We start from the raw sequence: 14115 nt of genomic DNA, 5'->3' as shown, positions 1-14115 counted from the left end.
AATTAATTGTGTAGAAAATCTTAATCTACAAACAAACTTATAAAACTGATAATTGACCTTAAGAAACTTGGCAGATAGAAGGTACAACTGAATTTCAACTGAATAATAATTGAAATGCAACAAATTAAAAATTTTGGAATTCAGCTGAAGCAGCACTAAAGAGAAAAATTGATGTCATTACTTGTTTACATTAGAAAAGAATAAAAATCTAAAATAATCTACCTTGAGAAACTAAAGAGCATAGTAAACCTAAAGTAATCAGAAGAAAAAAATCTTTAGGATTCAATGAAATTTAAAACAAATAAATAACAGAGAAAAATCAATGAAACCAAAAACTGGTTTTTAGGAAAGATCAATTAATAAAACTCTGATCAAGTTGACCAAAAAAAAAAAAAAAAAGACTAAGGCATAAATTATAAATACCACAAATTAAAGAGGGGACCATCAATAGTGATCCATCAAATATTACAAGGGAAATAAGGAAATACTGCATAAAACTCTATGGTCATACACTTGACAATTGTTGAGATGTAGTGTATTAACTCCTTAGAAAATAAAAACTACAAAAACTAAAACAAAACTTTACTGAAATTTTGATTGAAATCTCATTGAATATGCAGATTAAATGGGTGATAATTGACATCTTAACAATACTGAGTCTTTCAATCCATTAACACTGTGTCTTTCTCCACTTAGCTCTTCTTCAAAAAGGTCTTTGATCAGTGTTTTATAGATTTGAGTATATGGTTCTTGCACATGTTTTTGTTAGATTTATGTCTAAATATTTCATTCTGGTATTATAAATGGTATTTATTTACTTTCAATTTGAATTGCTCATTGCCATTTTATAGGCTTTGTAGTTATCAACAAAATAACAATTGTCTTTAATATATTTACCTTATATGCTATGATTATGTTAAACCACATAAATTCTAGGAGATGTTCTCCAGATTCTCGGAAATTTTTTTTAACAGTATGTATTCCCTTTCAACATAAATATTCTATATTTCATTTTGGTGCTTTATCAAACTAGTCAATTCCCAGTACAATGTTGAATAGGAGAGGTGAGAGAGGATATCCATTTCTTATTCTCCATCTCAGGGGAAAACATTCAGCATCTCACCATTACGCATGCTGTCAACTAAGTTTTTAAAGATTTGCTTTATATAAATATCTGATCACTATGCTGTACATCTGAAACTAATATAACATTGAATGTCAACTCAAATTAAAAAATTAAAATTAAAATAAAATAAAGTTATTCTTTATGACATTAAGGAAGTTCCCTTTTATTTCTGGTTAGATTTTTATCATGAATGAATGTTGAATTGTCCTGATTTTTTAAATCTGCTGAGATGATCATATAATTTTAATGCAATCTGTTAATTTAATGAATTACATGAATTTATTTTTGAATATTGAATATTGTATTGCTGAGTAAATGCCACTTTGTTTTGATGTACTACCCTTTTTCTATGTAGCTGGATTTGACTTGGGGATATTTTGTTTAGGATTTTTGTGTCTGTGTTCATGAAAGGTATCGTTCTGTGGTTTTCCTCGCACATACTTTCTTTGTCTGGTATTGGTATTAGAGTAAGAAATGAGGTGGGAAAAATTCTCCCTCTTCTCTTTTCTGGAAGGGTTCTAACTACTAATTCAATTTCCTTAATAAATATAGAACTATTCGGATTGTCCATATTTTTAGTGAGTTTGGTCATGTCGATATTATGTAAGTCGTTAATATTAGGGGAGATTGGGTAAAGGATATAAGTGTTCTCTTTGCAATATTTCTGTACATCTAAAATTATTCTAAAATAAAAGTTGAATTAAAACTATCTCACTATTTCCTTCCCCAGAATTTACTCACTAACATGGATCAGGACTGCATCCTAGGTCTAGCTGTAACAACTTTCTACATTCAATCTTTGAGCCTGTGTCTATATTGTCCAGGTAAAATTCTCTAAGGAAAAATATTTTAAAATTTCTCACCTTATACCAATTTTTCATTGGTATAATAAACTGCATAATGCAACCCTCTAACACATGCAGCAAGCTCAAGAGAAGATAAAGAGTCCTCAGAAAGTCCAGCCCCAGCTCTGGTCAGGGGTCCTTCTAACACCTGCACCATGGCTTGGACACCTCTGCTCCTCTTTCTCTTCACTTGCTACCCAGGTTCATGGACATTTCAGCCTTTGGAGGGATCCCTCTATCTTTATTCTTCGTTCTTAATATGTGTCTGTTTTTATGTCAGGGTCCAGTTCTCAGGCTGTGGTGACTCAGGATTCCTCACTGACCATGTTCCCAGTAAGGACAGTCACTCTCACCTGTGGCTCAAGCACTGGAGCAGTCACCAATGGTCACTATCCACACTGATTCCAGTGGAAGTCTGGCCAAGCCCCCAGGACACTGATTCATGACACAAACAATAAACTCTCCTGGACCCCCGCGCAGTTCTCAGGCTCCATCCTCCAGGGCAAAGCTGCCCTGACCCTCTTGGGGGCCCTGCAGGAGGATGAGGCTGAATATTACTGCTGGGTACAGTATAGCGGTGCTCAGCATCGTGAGAGACCAAGGTGGGGAACCAGGACATAAACCTTCCTTGGCCCTTGTGGTAGGGGGAGGTCACATGATCAGACAGACCAGCTCTCAAGTAGCCCAGATATGAACCATCCATTGAAAAGAGAAGGGAAGAGTGGAAATTAACTTCTATATGTGCTTCAGCCCTAAAGTGAAGGAGATACATGAAAGATTTGAGAGGAAGTGGTTCGGGAAAAAGCAAAATCCAATTTTTTCATAATCCAGAAGGAACAGTAACAGCTCAATCATATCTAAGGGCTATGGTCAAACACATTTCCTCCAGAGAGGAGCATCCTCCATGACGTGCTTTGTTGTAATGTAGACCATTTCTATATTACTAAAAAATTTTTATTGTTGCATTTAACGCAACACATGTGTGTTGTCTAAAATCAAAAAGTATAAAGAATTACCTAGTTCTCCGAAAAGGTTCTTTATGCCAACATTTTATTAATATTCATTGACACATTATAACCATAATCGATCAATATAACTATTTCTGAATTTGAATACATTTTCATTCTTTATAGTTCCACGATTGTGATCAAACTTTGTACTCATATTTCTACATTTTTATACCATCATTATCATATGAGATCAATATAAGTAACTTCCCACTTATTAAAAGTATAGAAATATTTGAATGACTGATAATAATATTTTGATTTGGGAACCGATGCAATATTATAGCACTTAGGTAATTCCAAATGTTTACTAGTCAAATAAAGAAGTGATGTTATATAATTAATCTCGTTATTAATAAAATACCCCTGGTCATTTCTGTGGATTTTGTGAGGTCAGATGGAGATGCCTGCCATTGTCAATAGAAGGCCTCAAGTATAATATTCCTGACTTTACAGTGCACAAGATAAGAAAACAGGAAGTTAGGTGCGGCACATGTTAACTGGAAGCAAAGTAGATTGAGACACGTGGAACAGTAGATATTCCAAACCATGACAGTGTCTTCGAGCATGCGTGTGCGTCAGACCAGTGTCTCTCAGACTTTAATAAATACGCGAATCATCTGAGGAGGTTGTAAAATGTGGATTCTGATTCGTGGGTCTGCAGAGATTTTGCATTTCTAAAAGCTTCCTGCCCCACAAAAATCTCCCTATAGGTTTTAATAATAGCAAATTCATAAGAATTGTATAAAATAAGAAGGAAAATCATTGGCAGACACAAGCTTAAGATAAATCTCTGACATAAAGAACTACATGAGTTTGGATTATAGACACCCCACCTCCCTGGGCCTGCACACTCCATGCATAGAGCCTGCCAGGGAGAACAGCTGGGAAGCTGGGAGAGGTTCCTCTTTCTTTAAGAACAAAAAGAAAAGCAAGCAAAAGAACAAAAAGACCACTTCTGGACCTGAACCGCCCTCTAGCTCTTGCCGATCTCCCTATTGGCTTCTCCTAGAGTCTTCTGTAATGAGCAGACACTTCTCCGTCTCTGAATAGACTTCCCTTCTAAATTCCTGGCTCACTCCCCTTCCTATCCCTCACCCCACTCTCTTAATGATGAAAGTCATTGACATTTTGCCAGATCTTTACTCCTTAGAGCTGACATTCATATTTTCTTCCACTTTCTTGAAACTCTCTAATCCCTTAGCTCTGAAGACACCTATGTCTGCTGATTCTTTTTTTTTTTTTTTCCCCCACCTCAGTTAGTACCTTCTCCTTCTACTTTCTGGGTTTCTCCTCATTTTCCAATCAAGAGAACCACATGAACATATTCCTTCACCCTCCCAAACACTCACCACTCTGCCCTAGGTGCAGATCTAGTGAGGAGTCAAGTAGGAAGAAAGAAACCTGGATTGTGAGCTGCCAGGGAAGAGGGTGCATGGCTGAACGCTCCGCAGCCAAAAGCCGACACCCATTTCCCTGTCCCTGTTTTGTGCTCACGAGCAGCTGTATCCTCCATAGTGTCTCTGGGGAGTCACTGACCACGTACCCTCCCCCTCTCCAAACAGCCCCACCTCAAATGCTTGTGTCCCCTAAATAGGGCTTAAGACTCAAGTCAGGATGGCAATCTAAACAACGCAGCCTCATCCACCCAAAGCTGACCCTCAAAGGGAACGCTTGTCAGCCTGCCTCGAATGAAGTTCCAGGATGCCAGGGGCAGCCTGCTCTGGAGACAGAGTGTTTTCTGATCTAGGACAAAACAGGGATAGAGAGTCCAGCTGGGTCTGACTCAGAGCAGACAGCTGATGCAGAGGTCCGTCTACCCCTAAGCATGTTAGAAATACTTAGAATCTGTTCAGTGGATATTAAATTCTAATGCTACTGTAAGTAAAATAATCATTGGCATTGACTGAGCACTTAAAATATGCTAATACATATGTTAATCCATTTACACGCATCATATGTTTAATCTTCATAAAAACACTTGAAGATAGGTCCTATTCTTCATCTCATTTTACAAGTTGGGAAACAGAATCCACTTTGTAAAGATAGAGCCAATCCGGTCCCATAATGAGTCCCCAGGGTATGAGACACCATGACATAATTTGAGGAAGACCTCCAATTACAGTGGGCATGAGGAATGGCCAACAGGTGTCCTAAAGGCCTTTCCTTGTGTATTCCACTCCTTTCGCAATTACCCCTGACACAGCACAGTACTCTTCCTCACTCTATCCAGACTCGGCCTCAAGGTTCTCAACCCAGTGTTTCAGCCAGACCCTGTAATTTTTATTTGTAATCGCCCCTAATGAATAAGTCTGTTTTCTTTATCCTTAACTTGATCTATGCATAAGAATATTCATGATATACATTGTGAAGAGAGAAAGAATGGTGTGTACATAATGAACCCCCTTTTGTAAATGTCATGTGTGCACACACACAAAAAAAATTGTTCTACAGCAATGTATCTCACTCACTAAAGGGTAAGGTTAAATGCACTGTTTCACCTGAAGTTATCTGTAAGTTTTTAATATAAACTTATTCTATTGCATAATTAAAAGAAAAAAAAAATGCCCCTTAGGAACATCCTGAGGTGGAAGGATGAATAATACTCAGACAAGAAGCAAATGATTGGTGAAATGCTTCTGAAGCAACCAGTATCTGCCCTTGCTCTGTGCCCCAGCTCACTCCAGGATGACAAGAATGAGCATTTAGGTTCTAAGCCGACTACTGTGGGACCTCTCCTATGGGATCAAAGTGCCACCAAGGCTCAAAATCTGGATTTTCAAACCATGTTCAAGATTCCAAAAGGAAGAGAGATGAGGTGTCTGGAAATCTGGCAAAAAGAGAAGTGGGGATAGTCTGTAAAAGTAGGAAATAATCAGGAGTCCAAAATTAAAGGAAAAAGTAAAACTATCTCTATTTGTAGATGACATAGTCCTATACAAAGGAAATCCCAAAAAATCCATGTGAAAAAATACAGCAAATAATTTCAGCAAAGTTGCAGGATACAAAATCAACATGCAAAAATCAGTTGTAACTCTATACACTCACAATAAATAATCCAAAAAATGAGGAAAAAAAAATCCATGTACAATAGCATAAAAAAGGATAAGATGCTTAAGGAATAAATTTAGCCAATAATTATTTGATTTCCACAACTGCTATGGAAAACAGTTCGGCAGTTGCTCAAAATGCAAGATTTGTACACTGAAAACGAAAAGCACCGCTGAAAATAATTAAGCATGAGCTAAATAAATGGAAAGACATGCCCTGTTCATGGATTGCAAGACATAGTAAAGATTGCAATACTACGCAAAGTGATCTATGGATTTAATGTAGGGAGAAGGCAAGAGAACTAAAATTCAAATAAAGCTACATTCAGAGACGGCAATGTGCTGATCTGCCCTATGGCCAGAACACTAGGCAATGAGGAAACCTGCAGAACAAAGATTTCTGCTGGGATTACTAACAAACCATTTACCCATATCCTGAAGGGAAAACAGCAAAACAGAGTCTCTAAGTCACGCCCTACACAAAATAAACACAAATCATTCATTCCCTACTGCTAAAACCATGGGGAACCTATGGATTAAAGGCTGGGAATTTCATGTTACATAGTCTTATCCTTTCACACTGTATGCCCATACCACCAAAGGAAAATGCGTAAACAAAGTCTTTAAACCATAATGATAGATAAACTGAATTCCCAGGAACGCTCTCAGTATCTTTTTCTCAGTAGCTCTAAGTGTCTTTTTATCTTCCCCGCTATTGTTTCTATCCCTCTGAGTCTCTCTCAGGCTCTCACTCTTTGTCTCTGAGAGGAGACCATGCTTTGTCTATGGAGCGTTACATCTTCTCTAATAAAAAAAAATTTTTTTGAACTCTAACTCTGGTGTGCACTTGAATTCTTTCCTGTGCTCAGTCAAGAACCTTTTCTCTCTCGGTGCAGGACCACTTTGGGGAATTCGCCCTGTCCTGCAACAAATTCAATATGATCAATATGATGCTTATTAAAATCCAATGGCCTTTTTTTGCAAAAAAAAAAAAAAAAAAAAAAAAAAAAAAAAATAATAAATAATTGCAAGGGACCATAAATAACCAAAACAATCTTGTAAAAAATTTTGAGGTCTCACACTTCCTAATTTCAAAACTACCACCAAGCTACAAAAATCAAAACAGCATGGCACTGACATAAGGATAAACATAGAAAGCAATGCAATAATATTGAGGGTCCGGAAATAAACCTATACATCTTTGATTAAGTGATTTTCCACAAAGTCGACATGAACATACAATGTGGAAAGAATGAATTCTTCAACAAATGGTGCTGAGACAACTGGATGTCCACATGCAAAAGAATTAAATTGGACCCTTATCTTACATATATACGAATATTAACACTAAATAGATCAAAGACCTAAACATGAGAGCTAAAAATATAAAACCCTTAGAAGAAAACTCAGTACATATTTCTACTTAACTTGGACTTGACAATGGATTCTTTAATATGACACTGAAATCACAAGAAACAACAACAAAAAGGGAAAAAAATATTACATTGGACTTCCTCAAATTTTAAAACACATGTGCATCAAAGGACACTATAAAGAGAATGATAAGACAGTCATGAAATGGGAGAAAATATCTGCGAATCATATATCTGATATGCGTCTAGCATCTAGAATACATAAACAGTCTTATAACTCAAAAAAAAAAAAGGATAAACAACCCAATCAGAGATGGTCAAAGAATTTAAGACATTTCTCAAAATAAAGTTATACAAATGGACAACAAACACGTGAAAATATGCTCAGTGTCATTATTAATTAGGGAAATACAAATGAAAATAAAAATAAAATACTACTTCACGCCCATGAGAACAACTATAATTTTCTTAAAAAGAAAAATAAAGTGTTGGCAAGGATGGGGATAAATTAAAACCTACATACATTGCTGGCAGGAACTGAAAACGGTGTGGCTGCTGTGGAAAACAGTTGAACAGCTCCTCAAAAAATTAAACATATGGCCCAGGAATTATACTCCTAAATATATAACTAAAATAATTGAAAACAGGTATTTCACCAAAAATGTGTACACAAATGTTTGTAGAAGCACTATTTACAATAGCCAAAAGATGGAAACAACTGTTAACCTAAAAATAAAAAGGCCTTTCAAAGAGAGAGGAAACAAGCATTTATTTGAGATCTGTCCTTATTGAATCGGCTTCACTATTCATTAATAGGATGCATAAATTGGGCACGTGTTCACTATTTGTTTGAATTATTTTCACAGTACTTGGAGATATGACTGAAATGTGTTTAACTCATGGAGAATTATTGAATTCATGAAGGCGTCTGGGAGACACATATGCCCTGTACTGATTCCCATCCTACCCTCGAGTTCTCTGCCCTCCATTTCTGGATGTTGGCCCTACGCCAGCGTTATCGAAGGTTTACAGCTGTGAGGCGCTTGTACATGTTAAAGACTGACAACACACCTAATACATATCTACATTTCACATAGAAATATACGTATCCTCTCACAGAAAGTGGCAGTTTGTGCTATTTTATGACTTAATGACATCTATGACTTGTAAGTTCAAAAATTTATTGCTATATAAAAAGTAAAATATGTTACTTGAAGGTATACTTCTGACTGTTAGTAGCAAAGAAAATAAGCTCCTCATTTTATATGTTTTCAAAACAAAGCAAGTTCATTATATAAAATCTGGAAGTGTTTTTAAAGGGGTGTTTTTTCCTACTCTGTAAAAATCAAAATAGTTCAAAAGTTGGATTACTATACAAGTTACTATTTTAGTCTTTTTTCCTTCATATATTTTCTCCATAGTTCAGATAACAATGTATACACATATTTGTATCCAGCTAGTTTTACTTCATATTATTGCAATCTCTCTTTAAATTACGTATATGTGTGTATATATATATATATATATATGTATATATCAGCTATTAAATGGAAGTACCAAAGTGTTCAATTTTTGAACATTTAAATTATTTCCACTTATAAGTACAAATTAAAACCTTTGTCTTGTATACTAAATTTTTTTAATACACATTTATTCTGTGAATTTTTATTGAATTTGTAAAAGGTATCTATGAAAGAATGTGACCTTGTTTCTTTTTTATTCATATTTTGAAATAACTTCCAGAAAGGTTTACACAGTTGACACTACTTTCATCACACTCACTGGTGTAGATGTTATAATTTCTACAATATTCATCAATAAGAGAACCTGCTTTAATTACCATTTCTGTGTTTGCTATTGAAGCTAAGTATTTTATATTTATTTCTTAACTGGCTATCATTTTCCTTTTTTTCTTTATAATAATTTTATAATAGTGCATTAGAGAGCTTTCTTAGTAATCTCTAGAAACACTTAAGAAAATATTTTAATTATTCCTTTCATAATTTCAGATGATTTTGCCAGTTTATATGCTATAAAACATTGTGAACAAGTTGCTTTGTCCAATAAAAGGTGCTGGAAACTGTGTATAATATAAATCATTTATCTAAAATAAAATAAAAGAAAAAATAAATTATTGGGAGGCTAAGAGAATCTGAGCTGTTATACTTTTTGATGTTTAAACAGTGTATTACATATTCAAAGTTTTAAAATTTATGTACTTACTTCTAAAAGAATCTCATCTCACACTGATCAGTGTCTATCATAAAAGCAAATAAGAGAGTGGAAAGATAACACCTTAACTATTAATTAACTAGGTTTTATATGAATTCCTTGCGGAATGTCATGAAAATCTGTTATATTCATCCTGGGGTACCCTCCAAGATGGTCCTCAAGGGTGACACCCTCTGGTATTCCTGCCCGTATATGGTCCACTGCCATATATATCAAGGTCGGTCTGTGTAACCAATAGCACACAAAAGTGATATATTTTACCTCCGAGGCTAGGTAGCCACTTCTTTGCTCTCTTGGATCACTCATTCTGCCAGACGCCAGCTGAGAAGCATGTGACAAGGAACTGAAGCCTCTTGCCAACAGCCAGTCAAGTTTAGAAGCTGACTATCTTATCCATTCAAGCTGCTCTCATAAAATATCAGATTGGATAGTTTATAAACAACAGAAATTCATTGCTCACAGTTCTAGAGGCTGGAAGTCCAAGATCAGGGTGCCATCATGGTCAGGTGAGGGTCCTCTTCCATGTCAGACTTCTCATTATATCCTCACATAGCAAAAGGGGCAAGGGAGCTTCATGGGATCTCTTTTATAAGAGCACTAATCCCAATCATGAGGCTCTACTCTCATGACCTATCAGTTCCCAAAAACCCCACGTACTAATACCATCATATTTGGGGGTTAGGATTTCAATCTGAATTTGGTGGGTGGGGAGGGACATGAACATTCAGACCATAGTACTAATCCTCCAGCCCGTCAGGCTTTCAGATGATTGTAGCTCCAGCCAACATCTTAATTGCAACCTCATGAAAGCAGCAGAGCCAGAAACACTGAGCTAAGAAAATTCCAAACTCCTAACTCTTGGGTATCATAAGATAAATGTGCATTTGTTGTTTTAAACTGATGAGTTTAAGGTAATGTTTACTACAGCAATAGATAACTAACATAGATTTCGATACCTGGAAGGGGAGTGCCACTGTAACAAATACTGTTACCTAGTCTACTGCCATGCTACCCTGAACAAGCCCAATCCTGTCTGATCTTGGAAGCTAAGCAGGGTCTGGCCTGGTTAGTACTTGGATGGGAGACCACCTAGGAAGGCCAGGTGCTGTAGACATAAAAAAAGAAGAAATAAGGGATTGTAAACTGACAAGGTCCTTGCAATCTGTGAGGTCAACCAAGGGTTGCCTCGTCTAAAAAAAAAAAAAAAAGAAAGAAATACTGTTACCTAAAATATGGGAGTAGTTTTGGAACTGGACAGTGCTCAAAAGGAGTTTGAGGAAAGTTTAAGTGTAAATACAAGCCTTATTAAAGAAAAAAAAAAAAACTGAAATTTGAGGTGGCTCCGGTGTGGCTTAAAAGAAATATGTTGTTAGAAAATTGAAAAAGTAGTTATGTAGTAGCAAAAAGCTTTGTAATCTTCAAAGGTAGAGCTTAATTACCCTCCCCTTGATATGTGGGCTGGACTTAAGTGTCTCCTTTCTAATGAATAGAGTACAGTGGAAATGACAAAGTGTAACTTCTGAGACTCAGTCATAAAAGGCATTGCAGACTACTTGCTCACTCTCTTGGATCACTTGCTCTAGAAGCCATCTAGTCATGTTTTGAGAACACTCAGCCTAGTAGAGAGGCCCACGTGGCAAAACTGAGACTTCCTCCTAACAGCCAGCAAAGAACTAGTGTCCTTTCATCAGCCATGTGAGTGAGCCACCTTGGAAGCAAATCCTCCAGCTTTAGTCAAGCCTTCAGGTAACTGCAACCTCATGAAACCCTGATGCAGAACCACCCAGCTAAATTGTTCCTGGATTCCTAGCCCTCAGTAACAAGTGTGAGATAATGTTTTTTAAGCTGTTAGTTCTGTGGTAATGTTATACAGCAATAGATAGTACATTCCCAACTTTTAACTGTTGTTAGTCCAGTGGTTCTTCCTGTTTGGTCCAGTTTTAGCAATAATCCTGCTGGGTCAGTTGGGAAAAATCCTCACCCTTGATATCTGATCAAATTCCTTATTCGCCACCATCGATATCTTATCACCTTGGCCTGTCTTCAGTAATAATCCTGTCAAGTTGGTTTAGCCAGAATCTACCTTACCTCTGAAGTTTCCTCGTAGTTACTCCTCATCCACTGACACCACCCTGTTTCAATTTTGCCTTTGCTGGACTCAGAGTTAAGCTCAATCTCTCTTTCACATTACAAAACCCCATTGTAGTAGTCCTCCCTTGAATAAGGTTTTTCTTATGGTCTTCAACAAATGTCAAGGATAGTTTAACATTTCTGTTTTGCTACTAGAAATTACTCACAAATTAATATTTTCATGCCTTTATATTTTATATAATATTCATTTGAGGATAAATTTCTAGATTAAAACATTTCATATTTTAACTATAGAAACAAAAAACATTTTTTTTTCAGTAACTCATGTAGTAATTTGTAAAGGATGTATATATAAATAGACATGTCAGTGTGTACACACACACACCCTCGAAACTCAAGGAAAACTAAATTCTCAGCAACACTGTAAATGAAGATTAAAACATTAAACCTGCAAATTTTAAAATCTTTATAATTAACTTACAAAAAAATGTGTGGAGAATTTAAACTTTAATAAAAATGAAAATATGCATCAAAATATTTGGAATTCAAACAAAACTATAAACAGAGCGGGCAATCTTAAATCCCTTAATACAAGGGGGAAAATTAGCTTTTAAAATAAAAGACCATTAAAAAAATACACACAATCCTAAATATAGTAGGTATACAATGGATTAAGGCAAAAAAAAAAAATAACAAAAACAAAATTAGTTGGGATAATAAATCAAGGGTTGCTTCTTAGAAAAGGTAAATCGGAAACATCGATAAAACTGTACCAAATCTAATGAGGAGAAAAGGAAATAAATACATTTCAATATTAGAAATGGGAAAGGGAATGAGATTCTGAGTAGAATGGATAATATTCAACCTCACGTGGAAATATTTTTGCTTCAAGAAAGGAAAATTTCTAATAGAAAAGATGTGAATACAGCTGAGAAAAATCTTGAGCTAGTAAAGTAAATCATTGTTTCAATAGATATTGTAAACTATCCAATAGAACTAAATAATAATGATTCTTTTAAGATTCTAAAGACAAAAAGAAAAATTCATTAAGCAACATACTCACTACCTTTAATAGTAAAGTATTTCTCATTAAAACCCCAAGGCCAAGATAGCCCATTTTCATATCATTATTTAGAAGTTCTGGCTAATGCAATAAGATTAGAAATAAACACAACCAGCAGTAAGGCAAAGAATTTTAGAGATACTAAAATAATTTTAATAAAACTGAAAATTTGCCATGTTATTGGTGAAAGGACAAATAACAAAAACAGTTCTTCAAAAAAAAAATTTTTATTACTATAATTGCTACTTTACTTACAATTTTTGGCAACATTAATAAAATAATAAATTTTATCTGAAAGAACAAGCAAGCAAAATAGACAGGGAAGTTCACAAAGGGTAATAACAAAATAGTAATCTTGACATATACTCAATATATTTGTAAACAAAACAAAGTGACATTGCCTTTTAAAAATCTAGAGGTATCAATGGCAAAACAGAGAAAGCTCCTGAAGGAACTCAACTCACTATATTAATTTTCTTTTGATTGCAGGCACAGAAATGGACTCAAGCTAGCTCAATTCTAAGAGAGAAGCAAAGTCCTTGGTAATGATCTCTTCCCAGCTTTTTGTGAAAACCCAGGAAATTTAACTACATTAGAGAGGGAAGAAAAGAGAGGGGAGACATAAAGTGCCTTTAGAGGAGGGAAAAGGTGGTGGGCGATTTCATTGTCAGTGCCATTTTAAGAACATTGGTGAAGTTCAATGAACCAAAGTAAGTGTCAAACAATTAATCGAGGTAGCAAGCCATGCAGGTCTAAGTGAAGCGTGTTCTAAGACAGAGAACAGCAGCTGCAGTCTTTGGATTGGGAAGAAATATGATTTGCTTGAGGAAAAGCAAGGCCAGTGTATCAAAAATAGTGCATCGGTGGAGAAGATGGTAGAGTAACATGGCAGAGAATGAAAAACAGAAAGGAGGTAGGCAGGGGTCATATCACTGAAATCTTGGCAATAAATAACAATTTGCACTCTTACAGAGCACACTTTAGTGAAATAGCAACAACAGTAATAGCGTTGATAAAACTAAGAACCCACAAACACACAGAACTAAAACATTTTATATTTTTACCATAAAACAGAATAAGATAAGTATGTAAAATTCCGGAGATCTACTTATACACAGAAGTTTCTACCTGAGACCAGAACAAGTGGCGCGCGCGCGCGCGCGCACACACACACACACACACACACACTTTTCTACACCTAAATAAAAGAGTTCAGGCTGAAATTTCAGCAAAGTGCCTAGGCCCAAGCAAACTAACTGAAAAGGCCTAGTAGAATTTTCAAAGTGCAAATCGATCAAACATTGAGCAAATAAATACAACAGAATGTA

The 14115-nt window shown here is 35.6% G+C and overlaps 1 pseudogene and 2 gene segments (V, D, J or C); all 3 read left to right on the top strand.

Moving 5' to 3' along the window:
• LOC107509302 overlaps positions 1 to 14115 on the top strand; it is a 419333-nt gene that overhangs the window by 16103 nt on the left and 389115 nt on the right.
• The window catches only part of LOC107507566, a gene marked incomplete in the record, with an annotated part of 398083 nt that overhangs the window by 6145 nt on the left and 377823 nt on the right, over positions 1 to 14115 (top strand).
• LOC118603214 lies at positions 10629 to 10747 on the top strand (annotated as a pseudogene).

The sequence above is a fragment of the Rousettus aegyptiacus genome, unplaced genomic scaffold (genome assembly GCF_014176215.1).
Source record: "Rousettus aegyptiacus isolate mRouAeg1 unplaced genomic scaffold, mRouAeg1.p scaffold_m13_p_5, whole genome shotgun sequence".
Taxonomy (NCBI): domain Eukaryota; kingdom Metazoa; phylum Chordata; class Mammalia; order Chiroptera; family Pteropodidae; genus Rousettus; species Rousettus aegyptiacus.
This window is presented reverse-complemented; position numbering and strand designations above follow the sequence as displayed.